The following is a 13,071-nucleotide window of genomic DNA, read 5'->3' on the forward strand; positions in this document are numbered from 1 at the left end:
CCAATGAATATCCATTTATCATCTGCATTTCTTCTTGATGTAGCAATTTTAATGGCCAGTAGTATAGATTTTAACAAATAGCCACAACAGATAATATGGCTATGGATTGCAAGTAATACTTGTTGCGAAATACTGTTTGCAGGCACTTTATATAATTCGGGTGGAGGTCTGAGGTCTCGAATTCCCGAGGAAACCTGTCATTTTTTGCAGCTGAGGCCGCGGCGTCGCGCGGACAAAGACCTGTGCAGGGCAGGCACGCGTGGGTGGGAGAAAAAGAGAGAGAGAGAGAGAGAGAGAGAGAGAGAGAGAGAGAGAGAGACGCGGAGAAAGAGGCGCACGGAGAAAGGGTGAGAGCCCTGTCGCAGATTACGCAAGAGCTCGCGCCCAGGGCGAATTCCCACGGGAAATGCTGCGGGGCGGGGCGCGGCGCGGCGGGGGCGTATTAAGCCTGGAGGCGGCGGCGGCGGCGGCCTGGCCGGCGGCTGGTTCAGTGGCTGCGGCGGCGGCTGGGAGCAGCGCAGCGAGAGAGCCACGGGCGGCGGCGGCGGCAGCGCGAGGAGTCGGCGACCACCCGGCCTTGGCCGGCCCGCCGCTCACGGCCAGCAGCTGCGGGTCGGCGGCGGCGGCGGAGGAGGAGGAGGCGCGCCGGGAACACACGGAGGCTGGCCGGCACGCCACGGCGCAGCCTACAGTAGCATACCACAGCACGGCAAAGCACAGGTGGCTAGCTCCTCCCATCCGAACACATTCTCACCTACTGACGCCGGGCAGCCACTGCGTCTCTACGGTCGCAGATTCGAATCCTGCCTCGGGCATGGATGCGCGTGATGTCCTTAGGTTAGGTTTAGCTAGTTCTAAGTTCTAGGGGACTAATGACCTCAGAAGTTGAGTCCCATAGTGCTCAGAGCCATTTGAACCATTGCGTCTCTTCTCGCCTGGTCCGTCAGCGCAAAAGCGAAACAGAGACCACTTTAAAACTGACTAGGAGAGGCCACATCCTGCGAACTACCGATTTCAGAGCCGGCATACCAGTCGCGATTAGGAGCGTGCGATATTGGCACATCATCGAGGCTCATTTAGATCTTACACTACTGGCCATTAAAAACGCTACACCACGAAGATATGCTACAGACGCGAAATTTAACCGACATGAAGAAAGTGCTGTGAAATGCAAATGATTACCTTTTCAGAGCATTCACACAAGGTTGGCGCCGGTGGCGACACCTACAACGTGCTGACATCAGGAAAATTTCCAACCGATTTCTCATCCACAAACAGCAGTTGACCGGCGTTGCGTGAAGAAACGTTGTTGTGATGCCTCGTGTAAGGAGGAGAAATGCCTATAATCACGTTTCCGACTTTGATAAAGGTCGGATTGTAGCCTACCGCGATTGCGGTTTATCGTATCGCGACATTGCTGCTCGCGTTGGTCGAGATCCAATGACTGTTAGCAGAATATGGAATCGGTGGGTTCAGGAGGGTAATACGGAGCGCCGTGCTGGATCCCAACGGCCTCGTATCATTAGCAGTCGAGATGACAGGCATCTTATCCGCATGGCTGTAACGGATCGTGCAGCCACGTCTCGATCCCTGAGTCAACAGATGGGGACGTTTGCAAGACAACAACCATCTGCACGAACAGTTCGACGACGTTTGCAGCAGCATCGACTATCAGCTCGGAGACCGTGGCTGCGGTTACCCTTGACGCTGCATCACAGACAGGAGCGCCTGCGATGGTGTACTCAACGAACCTGGCTGCACGAATGACAAAACGTCATTTTTTCGGATGAATCCAGGTTCTGTCTACAGCATCATGATGGTCGCAACCGTGTTTGGCGACATCGCGGTGAACGCACATTGGAAGCGTGTATTCGTCATCGCCATACTGGCGTATCACCCGGCGTGACGGTATGGGGTGCCCGTGGTTACACGTCTCAGTCATCTCTTGTTCGCACTGACGGCACTTTGAACAGTGGACGTTATATTTCAGATGTGACACGACCCGTGGCTCTACCCTTCATTCGATCCCTGCCAAACTCTACATTTCAACAGGATAATGCACGACCGCATGTTGTAAGTCCTGTACGGGGCTTTCTCCATACAGAAAATATTCGACTGCTGCCCTGGCCAGCACATTCTCCAGATCTCTCACCAATTGAAAACGTCTGGTCAATGGTGGCCGAGCAACTGGCTTGTCACAATACGTTAGTCACTACTCTTGATGAACTGTGGTATCGTGTCGAACTTGAATGGGCAGCTGTACCTGTACACGCCATCCAAGCTCTGTTTGACTCAATGCCCAGGCGTATCAAGGCCGTTATTACGGCCAGAGGTGGTTGTTCTGGATACCGATTTCTCAGGATCTATGCACTCAAATTGCGTGAAAATGTAATCACATGTTAGTCCTAGTATAATATATTTGTACAATGAATACCCGTTCATGCCTCTCTATTTGGTGTAGCAATTTTAATGGCCAGTAGTGTATTATCTACATCCAAACATCGATGGCATTAATATTCGATCCCAGAACATCGACGTTTTTAACGACGCTAAATGATAAATTTATAGAAATGCGTAAAAACCAACATACGACGGATTTTCGGAAAGTAACGTCCTATCGAGTGCGAGGTGAAAACTACAATCAAATTCCAACGAAGCACTGCACACACGTGATGGTCAGTGTCTCTAGTATGTCCATCGATCGTGTCACGTCACGTCACTCTTTCCAGTTCTGAGCGCACAGTCACCAGGTAATTACATGAGGAGCTTTTATTAACATTTGGACCCCCTCCCCCGTTGGTGAGAACTGGTAAGATGTGGTGGGGACTCCCACACGTGATTAAAACACTTCAATAAAACCGTGCTTTATTGAAAAACTGTACTAAACGGTGACTACGAAGTCTTTCGCGACGGAGTCCTTGTATAAAAAGTTCTCGGTCAGTTTTACCCCTGGCGAAGATGACGGAGATAGTCATCAAAAGCTCAGGATTTTATCCAAATTTGACGCGGCAAGTAAACCGAGAACTTTTTATACATGTAGTAAACAATGTTTGAACACTATTTTAAACATGCCAACCCTGAGTAGTATGACGACGGCGTACCGGTAGACATAAACAGAGACAGATGAAAAAAAAATTTCCCCAGAAATAGTATTAACTGTTTTGACGGATCCTCGAAAAGCTGACCTTTTATTGTTATATTAAATACATTAAATGCCGTCGAATCTTTACTTACTTTTTAGATGAAAGAAAACACCGTTTGTACCTTCCTTTGGTCCGTATGATTACGTAGCTTTTCAGTCTCTTGATTTATATGATCACGAAGAGGATCCTGTCCTTTACCTTAGCTTCCATGCACTAACGTTTAAGTTCTTGCTGGCACGTTTGTTTCGACGTGTAGCTTAACATAGACATTGTAAAAGTTTCGATATAACTTCATGTTGAACACAATAACATTGGCTTTAAATGCATTGCAGAATATCTCGACTGACTCACTGACTGACACGCAGTGATTTCTACAGCCGCCGGAGACAACTCCCCGAATGAAAGCTGACACTTACGCGGCACTTGTTTCAATTAGGGAATTACAGGTATGGACACGTGTAAAGCGTTCAGTTCAAAGACTGGTGGGCATTTTAATATCTTCAGCTATAAGGACGTATCTTGTAGGAATTAAAACTTTGGCGTGAGATTTTGCTGGACCACTCCCCACATAGTTTGGGCTCACGTAGTTAGAGGACGTTCCTTAAAGATACCAAGAAAATAGTGCCTCCCACCGAGTATGTAGGTACGGTGAGACAGTTCGCCTGATGTCACGCAGCCCGCATAACGTAAGTGTCGTGTTTCCTTCTTCAGGACAATTATTATTCTCCGCCGCACTCTGCACCGGCAATGAGGATCTTCCTGCATCATTTTCGATGGGAAGTGTTTGATCACCCACAATACAGCCCGTAACTGGCTCCCACTGAATTTCATCTCTGCTCATATGAACCGCTGGCCATGAAGACAACTTTTTGGCACAGACAACGAGCTGCAGGGCAGAGCAGAGAATTGGCGGAAAGCACAAGCGGCTCCCTTCTATAACAAGGGTATTGGAAAGTTGATACCAAGCTGCGAAACATAAAGCTTATGTGATCGCTCTAAGCTTGTGGTTATAGCTTGATACCAGTGCCTACCTATTTTAATTGTATATTACAGCACTGAGGATGGTCACGAAGTGACCGAAAATCGATTCTGCTGACAATAAAACAACAAAATACGGCCAATGCTGATTTTCCTTCCAATTCTATCCACTATTTGGTCGTCGTGTACACAACACGCCATGGAGTAGCGAATCAACAAGGCAATGAAATAGTTTTCCCGCCGCCAGCCACTTTGTCCGAAATATCTATAAATTATAATAGCAATCTTTCCTGGCACACTGAAGCGCCAAAGAAACTGGTATAGGCAAGCGTATTCGAATACAGAGATATGTAAACAGGCAGAATACGGCGCTGCCGTCGGCAACGCCCCTATAACACAGCCAGTGTCTGGCGCAGTTGTTACATCGCTTACTGCTGCTGCAATGGTAGGTTATCAAGATTTAATTGAGTTTGAAAGTGATGGTGTAGTCGGTGCACGAGCCGAGGGACACAGCACCTACGATGTAGCGATAAAGTGGTGATTTTCCCGTACGGCCATTTCACGCGTGTACCGTGAATATCAGAAATCCGGTAAAACATCAAATCTCCGACATCGCTGCGGCCAGAAAAAGATCCTGCAAGAACGAGACCAACGACGTCCGAAGAGAATCGTTCAACGTGACAGAAGAGCAACCCTTCCGCAAATTGCTGGAGGTTTCAATGCTGGGCCATGAACAAATGTCAACGTGGGAACTACTCAACGAAACATCATCGATATGGGATTTCGGAATCGAAGGCCCACTCGTGTACCCTTGATGACTGCACGACACAAAGCCTTACACCTCGGCTGGGTCCGTCAACAGCGAAATTGGACTGCTGATGACTGGAAACATATTGCTTGATCGGACGAGTCTCGTTTCAAATTGTATCGAGCAGATGGACATGTACGGGTATGGAGACAACCTCATGAATCCATGGACCCTGCATGTCAGCAGAGGACTCTTCAAGATGTTGGAGGCTCTGTTAATGGTGTGAGGCGTGTGCAGTTGGAGTGATATGGGACCACTGACACGTCTAGATACGACTATTGACAGGTGACACGTTTGTAAGCATCCTGTCTGATCACTTGCATCTATTCATGTCCATAGTGCATTCTGACGGTCTTGGGCAATTCCAGCAGGACAATGCGAAATCCCACGCGTCCAGAACTGTTACAGAGTGGCTCCAGGAACACTCTTCTGAGTTTAAAAGCTTCCACTGGCCACCAAACTCCCCAAACATGCAAATTATTGAGAGTGCCTGGGATGCCTCGCAACGTGCTGTTCAGTAAAGATCTCCACACCCTCGTACTCATACGGATTTTTGGACAGCCCTCATGGTGTAAGTTCCCTCCAGCACTACTTCAGACATTGTACTCGACTAATGCCACGTCGTGTTGCGGCACTTCTGCGTGCTCGGGGGGGGGGGGGGGGGGGGGGGTACACGATATTAGGCAGGTATACCAGTTTCCTTGGCTCTTCAGTGTAAATCATTCTATGTGTTACTGTTCCCACCTCTCGCCATCTGAGTGTGCATAATGCATCCAGGGACATTGCCGAACATGATAGTTTTGGTGGTCCAAGTGTTATGGTGCGGGAAGGCATAACGCTGTATGGTCGTACTGACCTCCAAATCTTTGGACACCATACACTGACCGATCGATGTTATTGTGACACTGTACTCCTTATCCACGTGCATCTTTCCAGGGGTGCATTCGGCCCAGGATTCACTTTTATAGATGACAATGTGCGGCTGCTTCGAACTGCGCAGGTGGAGCGAGAGGATATTCTGCGGATGGACTGTCCTGCCCGTTCTCCCGAATTAAATCCCATCGAGCGGGTGTGGGATGCGTCGGAGAGACGTATCGCGGCTCGTCCACATGCACAGCGACCAGCCAGCACTTGTCCACCGCGATGGTGCACGAATGGAACGCCATGCCACAAGGACTCCTCACCAACCTCTCGGTCAGCATGGGAGCACGTTGCAGAGCATGCACCCTGTCAAGAACAATATCCCGCATTTTCTTAAGTCCAGGGGGCCATCGTAAATCGCGGTGACTTCAGCGAAATTACTGTCTTTGAATAAAAGTGTCATTTCTGTTGGTTTCATACAACATTTGCTTGAGCTGCCTTCTGTATTATACTGCAGCACTTTTTTTCTATGTATGGTCCAGGTTTAATCGAACCAGTGCTTATTTTCTAATAAAAAGTTTGAGGGTACTCCGACATTGGATATAATGCAGCGAAAATTACTTATAACTGAAACATGGGATACCACCCATCTGCTTTTAGCCATGACGTCATCAACATCATCATGGTAGCGGGACCGTAGAGACATCTATCGGTACCTCGGCGTTTGAGCTTACGCATATCCGTTTAGCACTACCATCGCCCACTATTAGCGGGCGAGGGCATTACATGCTTGTCGAACTGGCTGGCAGCGATTCAGTTGCCGCAGCTTCGAAATGCTTGAAACAGTCAATGACATCGCTTTTCCCACCAAAAACTGCACTGGTATCGTTCGTATTGCAATTACCAACACGAAAAAATGAAATAAAAAAATTACGTCCGTGAAATAAATCTTTGGCATTCTTCCAAGTTCTCAACATCGCAAAAAAATTACTTTGTCGACGAAAATGTTTAGGGGTACGCATCCCCCAGCGTTCCCCCAGAAAAACAGCACTGCATCGAACTATGTTGTTTGATAGTGACACGTAATGAGAAAGTTACTCTGGTCCTCGAGTTCCGCCCGCCAGTGTCTAATAAGACGGTGCACGGCATGTGCGCCCACAGACGGGTTGCGAGCGCCTGCGGCCGCGCCAGGCCGCCTGTGGCGAGGGGCAGCCAGCCTCCGTCGAGCCTCAGCCGGCGTCTATCGACCACCGCCGCCGCTGCCGCCACCGCACACCCAAGGTTGACCGCCGGGCAGCACGCCGCAGACTCCGCTCCCACCGTCCCCGCCCCTCAGTGGTGCTGTCTCCGCTCCCACAGGTACCATCTTCCGCGCTTCCCATCCGTCAGTTCACGTTCATCGTAACCACCCGTATAATCACGCCAGCCGGCCGAAGTGGCCGAGCGGTTCTAGGCGCTACAGTCTGGAACCGCGCGACCGCTACGGTCGCAGGTTCGAATCCTTCCTCGGGCATGGATGTGTGTGATGTCCTTAAGTTAGTTAGGTTTACCTAGTTCTAAGTTCTAGGGGACTGATGACCTCAGAAGTTAAGTCCCATAGTGCTCAGAGTCATTTGAACCAATCAAACCATCCACACCTTTCGATCGCCTTCGATTTGGAAAGCAGAGTAACGAGTTTCATTTAATTATTTTTGAATACATTATGGGAGTGACAGTGATCAATGTATTACAAATATTTACTATTAAAAACAGTCTTGATCACGATTTATTTATTAAGGTAACCGGTTTCGACCACTGCTGTGGTCATCTTCAGAGCATTGAGTAGGCATTGAGTAGGAACCTCTTTCTGTTTGAGAGTCACTACTGCCGAAGCAGTGGTCGAAACCGGTCACCTTAATAAATAAATCGTGATCAAGACTGTTTTTAATAGTAAATAAAGAGTTTCATTTAGGTCGGTTCTAACTTTCGCGGAAGTCTCGTTACCTCCTCCTTCTCCAGTACCAAAGGACCAATACGACATAAAGTTTTCTTTGACAGTCACTTGTTTATTGTACTCGTACTACTACGTCATTCTCCATGAGTCACACCATCATCTGCAGATGGAGAATTACGTAGTTACATTCTCGGTCTTTGTGCAGTGCACGGGGGCCTCTTCACAGCAGCAGGTCAAGGCGTCTATGATCGCACTAATACCAAAAAAGTAACAATGTCGTTCTTCATCTGCAAATGAAGGTGTGAACCACGGAAATGCGTTGTGGTAGAGCTAACAATAGACTGATGCAGAACACCGTTTCACACACATATTATTAGCAGCCGCAATAATCACGATGTCGTTCTTTACGGACAAAATAATTACCAATGGACGAAGTTCTAGGTGTCCTCTCTGTTCAGCCGGATGCCGGCCGGGGTGGCCGAGCGGTTCTAGGCGCTACAGTCTGGAACCGCGCGACCGCTACGGTCGCACGTTCGAATCCTGCCTCGGGCATGGATGTGTGTGCTGTCCTTAGGTTAGTTACGTTTAAGTAGTTCTAAGTTCTAGGGGACTGATGACCTCAGAAGTTAAGTCCCATAGTGCTCAGAGCCATTTGAACCATTTCTTCAGCCAGTGAAGACGCTGCCGAACGCAAGCCAACTCGTACTTCTTGTGCCTTCGTCTACGTGTGTAATCCGCTGGTCGCTGTACGATCTGTGGCAGAGTACATAGTTTACCTGTATCACTTTCCGCCCCCCCCCCCTTCCTATCCCATGCGATAATGGTACGTGGGAGGAAAGACCCCGTTATCCTTCTGTAGCGGTCGAACTGCTATAATTCTGTCGTCGAGGTTATTACGCTAAACATTTGTACGAGGAACTAATACGTTTGTAGACTCATTTTGGAACGATGGCATTAAGGTATGGAGAGGTATGGTATTTAATCATAAATCTTTCTTGTTGATTGAAGATACAATTATTGTCGGTTGTTCTTTCGAGATGTTTCAGGTGGATAGTGCCTCTGCTGACGGAGTGGTCAGATTTAGACAAGCCCTCCGAGATATTTCAGTTTTACAGTTCCCTGCAACATTCACTAACCTTACCACTATAGAAAGTGTGTGTGTGTGTGGGGTGTAACAGTAGAAAACTTCAAAGTTCCCATTGGCCGCACTGCTAGAGAACTGCCAACTAGAAGCAGTGACCGCGATTTTCCAAGGAGCTAAACAGGTCCTTCGTAATCGACGCTCCGCAGAATTCACCCCAATACTACAGCAGGGGATGGTTGCTCTTCGTGCCAAGTTTACATACAGAAGTACCTGTAAGTACTATCATCAAATCGCTGCCAAACACATGCCCAGCATGTCCACTTACAGCTCTACAAGCACAATAATTCAAATTAGTTTGAACTGATTTCCTTTATAGTATTTCACAAAGACGTATATAAACACACACCCCGGAAGACACCGTACACTGCATGGCGGAGGGTACGTAGTAGAACTGCTGCTCATTCGGATTCCCTCTGTACTCACAAATGCACCAATGGAAACATGACTGTCTGTATAGTTCTGCACGAGCCGTAATCTGCCTTATTTTGTGGCTACGCAAGATGGGTCATTGGAGGTACTGCAGTCTGTTGCACATACTGGCGGGCAGACGCAGTCGGTATAGGCTACCCCACAGGTACGCCTATTACACGACTTACGCGCATGCACGAACCACATTGCCACCCCTGCTCGCCGGCGTGAGGCGAAGGCAGTAAGATCGCGTATGCTACAGCCTTGCTGCCTCAGTGTCCGCGCCTCCTCAATTGTTTGCCCACCGTTGCGGGCCTGCACTCGACCTGGAACAGCCATTCCCATCTAAGTCCGTGGAGCGTTCGCGTAAAACGCACTAATCTGACAGACCGGCAACGAACCTAACAACACGCCTCTGAATTCCTTCCATGTCTTTCTTCTATTCGATCGGATGAGGAATCCAGTCAAGCACTACTCAAGAAACACTACTCGCACAGACATTCAGTATTTGGCCTCCCGCTACGGTTCACTTTCCCAGAACTCTCCTAAAATCCTCACTCGCCCATTTCGCCTTTACAACTAACCTTGCCCGATCATTCCATTGCATGTTGTTCCGCAACGTTACGCCTACGTAAGTCAAGTACTATACCATTAATACTGTGTTCGAACATCAAATGGACATTTCTTCTCCCACCCTCGTTAACTTTCAATAATAATATTTACAGCAAGGTGCCGATCATCGACCAGCTCGAATTTCTGACCAACTCATTCTGGTACCCCCTAAGGTCATTCGGCGACGTTACTTTCCCGTGCTCAGTATCGTTATCAGCAAAGAGTCTCAGACTAGTAAACTCACTGGAAAAAACAGAGAGTAATTCAAAATGAATACAGCAGTAAAGACAGCTATTATTATTTAATGCACAGTGATACATGGAAAAGAATTCCAAAGAATGTAAACGAAAGTTCAAATTTAAAAAAAAAAATACTTGACATGTGTCCTATATGACTCCCCTCAGTCGTATGAAGAACATCTACATGATTATCTATTTCATGCCATACATTCTGAAGCATATATGAAACAACCGCATTTGAAACGCACATTTTGAGTTGAGGAAATGTTTCTGGCACAGGAAGCACATACACAAGGCGTTCCGCATAATCCCATGACGAAATCCAACGGTGTGAGAAGAAGAGATGTAGGTGGTTAAGAACACAACACGGAGTTGTCATGTCCATTACGACCGATAAAACGGATTGCAAAAATATGATTTAAAAGTGACCGAACCTTCGTAGCCCAATGCGAGGGTGGCCGGTTCCGCTGAAAGATGCAATCCCTGGTATCATTATCAAGCCGTGACATCACCCATTGCTAAAGCATGTCCTGCTTAGTAATTGTTGAAACGATTGTGCTGATATACGCGATCTGACGGTAAATTTTCCATTGCACAACCACCCTGTTGCGTCAAACTCCCAATGGCATCCGGGAATGTTGTTGTCATTTCGAAGTGCTTTACTGTATCATTGATTAAATCATCTTTGCACTGAGATGACAGAGCCGTAGATCTTCAATTATAACGCCAGTATCCGACAGTATCATTTATGTCACGGAACTTCTCACTTCGGCATCACCGTGCATGCACCGGATTTCCGTAGCACTGTGGTTGTGTAACGAAATTTTGTGCTTCTTTAGGATCCTCTGTAATCCTTATCCACGTGTCACTACGGAACACATAATTACCCCGGTACCAGTCAGCTCCTTAATCCTTTGACTACCAACGGGACATGCATGTCGTACGATAGGTTATCAGCGGATCAACTGGAATTTATTGCATGTTATTGCTAAGTGTCCCACTGGTAAAGGGTACGAATGGGTGGCAGAATCCTTATAATTACGGAATGCTACTGTAAGTTGAGCTGTCCCCAAATTCCATTTTTAACCCTCGTCACCGTATTATCATATCGAATTAGGTCGCGCCTGCAGATAGGTAACGGGTAGGCAACACAATTACCAGATTCGCAAAGCGGACTGCCTTGGCGCCTTCCCCGACTCATCGTTTTAACGACCTGCACCCAGCAATTGAAGCTTGCCACATCACAAATGAAGCCCACATTGAGCACCTGTAGCATGAGTTGCAAAGTTTGACAGACGCTTAGTCCACTGATGTGTGTGTGTTTTAAGTACGTCTTGTAGGTTTCGCGCAGTCGACTTCAGAACTCCCCCCCCCCCCCCCAAAAAAAAAAAACTACTTCGAAAACGAAACGGAGGGAAATATTCTTTTCGTATTGTTACTTCTAAGATGTTATTTTAAAACTGACATACGTTAATGTTTTTAAAATAAAATTGGTAGTAAAAGGGTTAATGGACTTACTGGTCGCTTTCGTGCACATAATCCTCCATCGATGACGTAAGTCATGGCAAGGAGGGTACAGAGGACCGGCAGTTGCCCCCTCCCGGAATCTGGAAGTTCAGGTTGGTTGGTTGGTTTTGGGGAAGGAGACCAGACAGCGAGGTCGTCGGTCTCATCGGATTAGGGAAGGACGGGGAAGGAAGTCGGCCGTGCCCTTTGAAAGGAACCATCCCGGCATTTGCCTGGAGCGATTTAGGGAAATCACGGAAAACCTAAATCAGGATGGCCGGACGCGGGATTGAACCGTCGTCCTCCCGAATGCGAGCCCAGTTTCTAACCACTGCGCCACCTCGCTCGGTCTGGAAGTTCATTACCACAGTCTGCCACATGTAAATTCGCACGCATTTACAGCAATGAATGTCTGTGACTCTACTAAACAATACACCCGACATTGCCGAGCGCAACGGGAAATGATTGTGATTTTAGCAATCATCCGTATACGTTTCACGTTCTTCATGGCAATTTCTGCCGATTACATGGTGCAGCTGAGGATTCCGTGTTGTTCTGCAGTCGAGGTGGATGACAGAACATTGTCGAGGCAAGAGTCCACAATCACTGTTATGTCGCTTTCTCGTTCACTCCGTACAGAGTTGCACAAAGAGACCTGCCCAACATCCTCGCGCTCGGACTAACATAGCACCTGTATACGTGACCGTCATCCAACGAAATTTCCAAATGATGCCTCTCGCTTCGCTACACAACACAATGATGACAGTTATTAACCGTTTGTCCGTGGACTCGCGTTGGCTTGCTGTTTAATACATTTTGTTTTACACGGCAGAGCAACTACAGTAGACTCTGAACAAGGTCGTCACGTTATCCTCAATCTGGAAAGCCAAATACATCAGTCGTAAAATGAAAATATCATTTGCTGTGCTATAGGATATTAAAAAAGCGTGAAATTCAAGACAGAAAAGGTGCCCTCTCCACGAGTTTGGGTCTTCTCATACTTTAAGGAGTGCAACAAAGCGGAACATGCAGTCACAGAGCTACGAATCCTGCAGTCCAGACGTGCTGTCATGGCTGCAGGATAATGGGACACAAGGAAGAGACGAGGAGTGCCCTGGTTCAGTCCCAGGGTGTTGAAAGCGAATTGTATTGGCAAATTTTACAGTAGCCTGCCGCGGTTTAGCACCTTCATTTGTCCGTATAATGGCCCTCAGAGACACTTTATGTAGCTTTCAAAAGGCATTTTGTTGAACATTAGTTATGCCAGTCAACACTAAGTAATGCTGCAGATCTATTAGCATTATCAGACGTGAACTTAACCAGGTAAATAAACTGTTCGCATCAAAGCTGAATAACCAGATTTTCATGATTCTTGACTGTTTCCCCACTTCGTGGAGTATTAATGTGACAAATTTCGCTGTTTTCTGTGTTTTTCTTTT

At 47.5% G+C, this 13,071-nt stretch overlaps 1 protein-coding gene across 6 annotated transcripts in view; it reads right to left on the reverse strand.

Annotated features, from left to right (window-relative positions):
- Nucleotides 1–13,071, reverse strand: part of LOC126416761 (LIM domain-binding protein 2) — a 793,447-nt gene that overhangs the window by 607,114 nt on the left and 173,262 nt on the right. The gene's annotated exons all lie outside the window — the stretch shown is intronic.

Source organism: Schistocerca serialis, chromosome 8 (assembly GCF_023864345.2).
Source record: "Schistocerca serialis cubense isolate TAMUIC-IGC-003099 chromosome 8, iqSchSeri2.2, whole genome shotgun sequence".
Lineage (NCBI taxonomy): Eukaryota > Metazoa > Arthropoda > Insecta > Orthoptera > Acrididae > Schistocerca > Schistocerca serialis.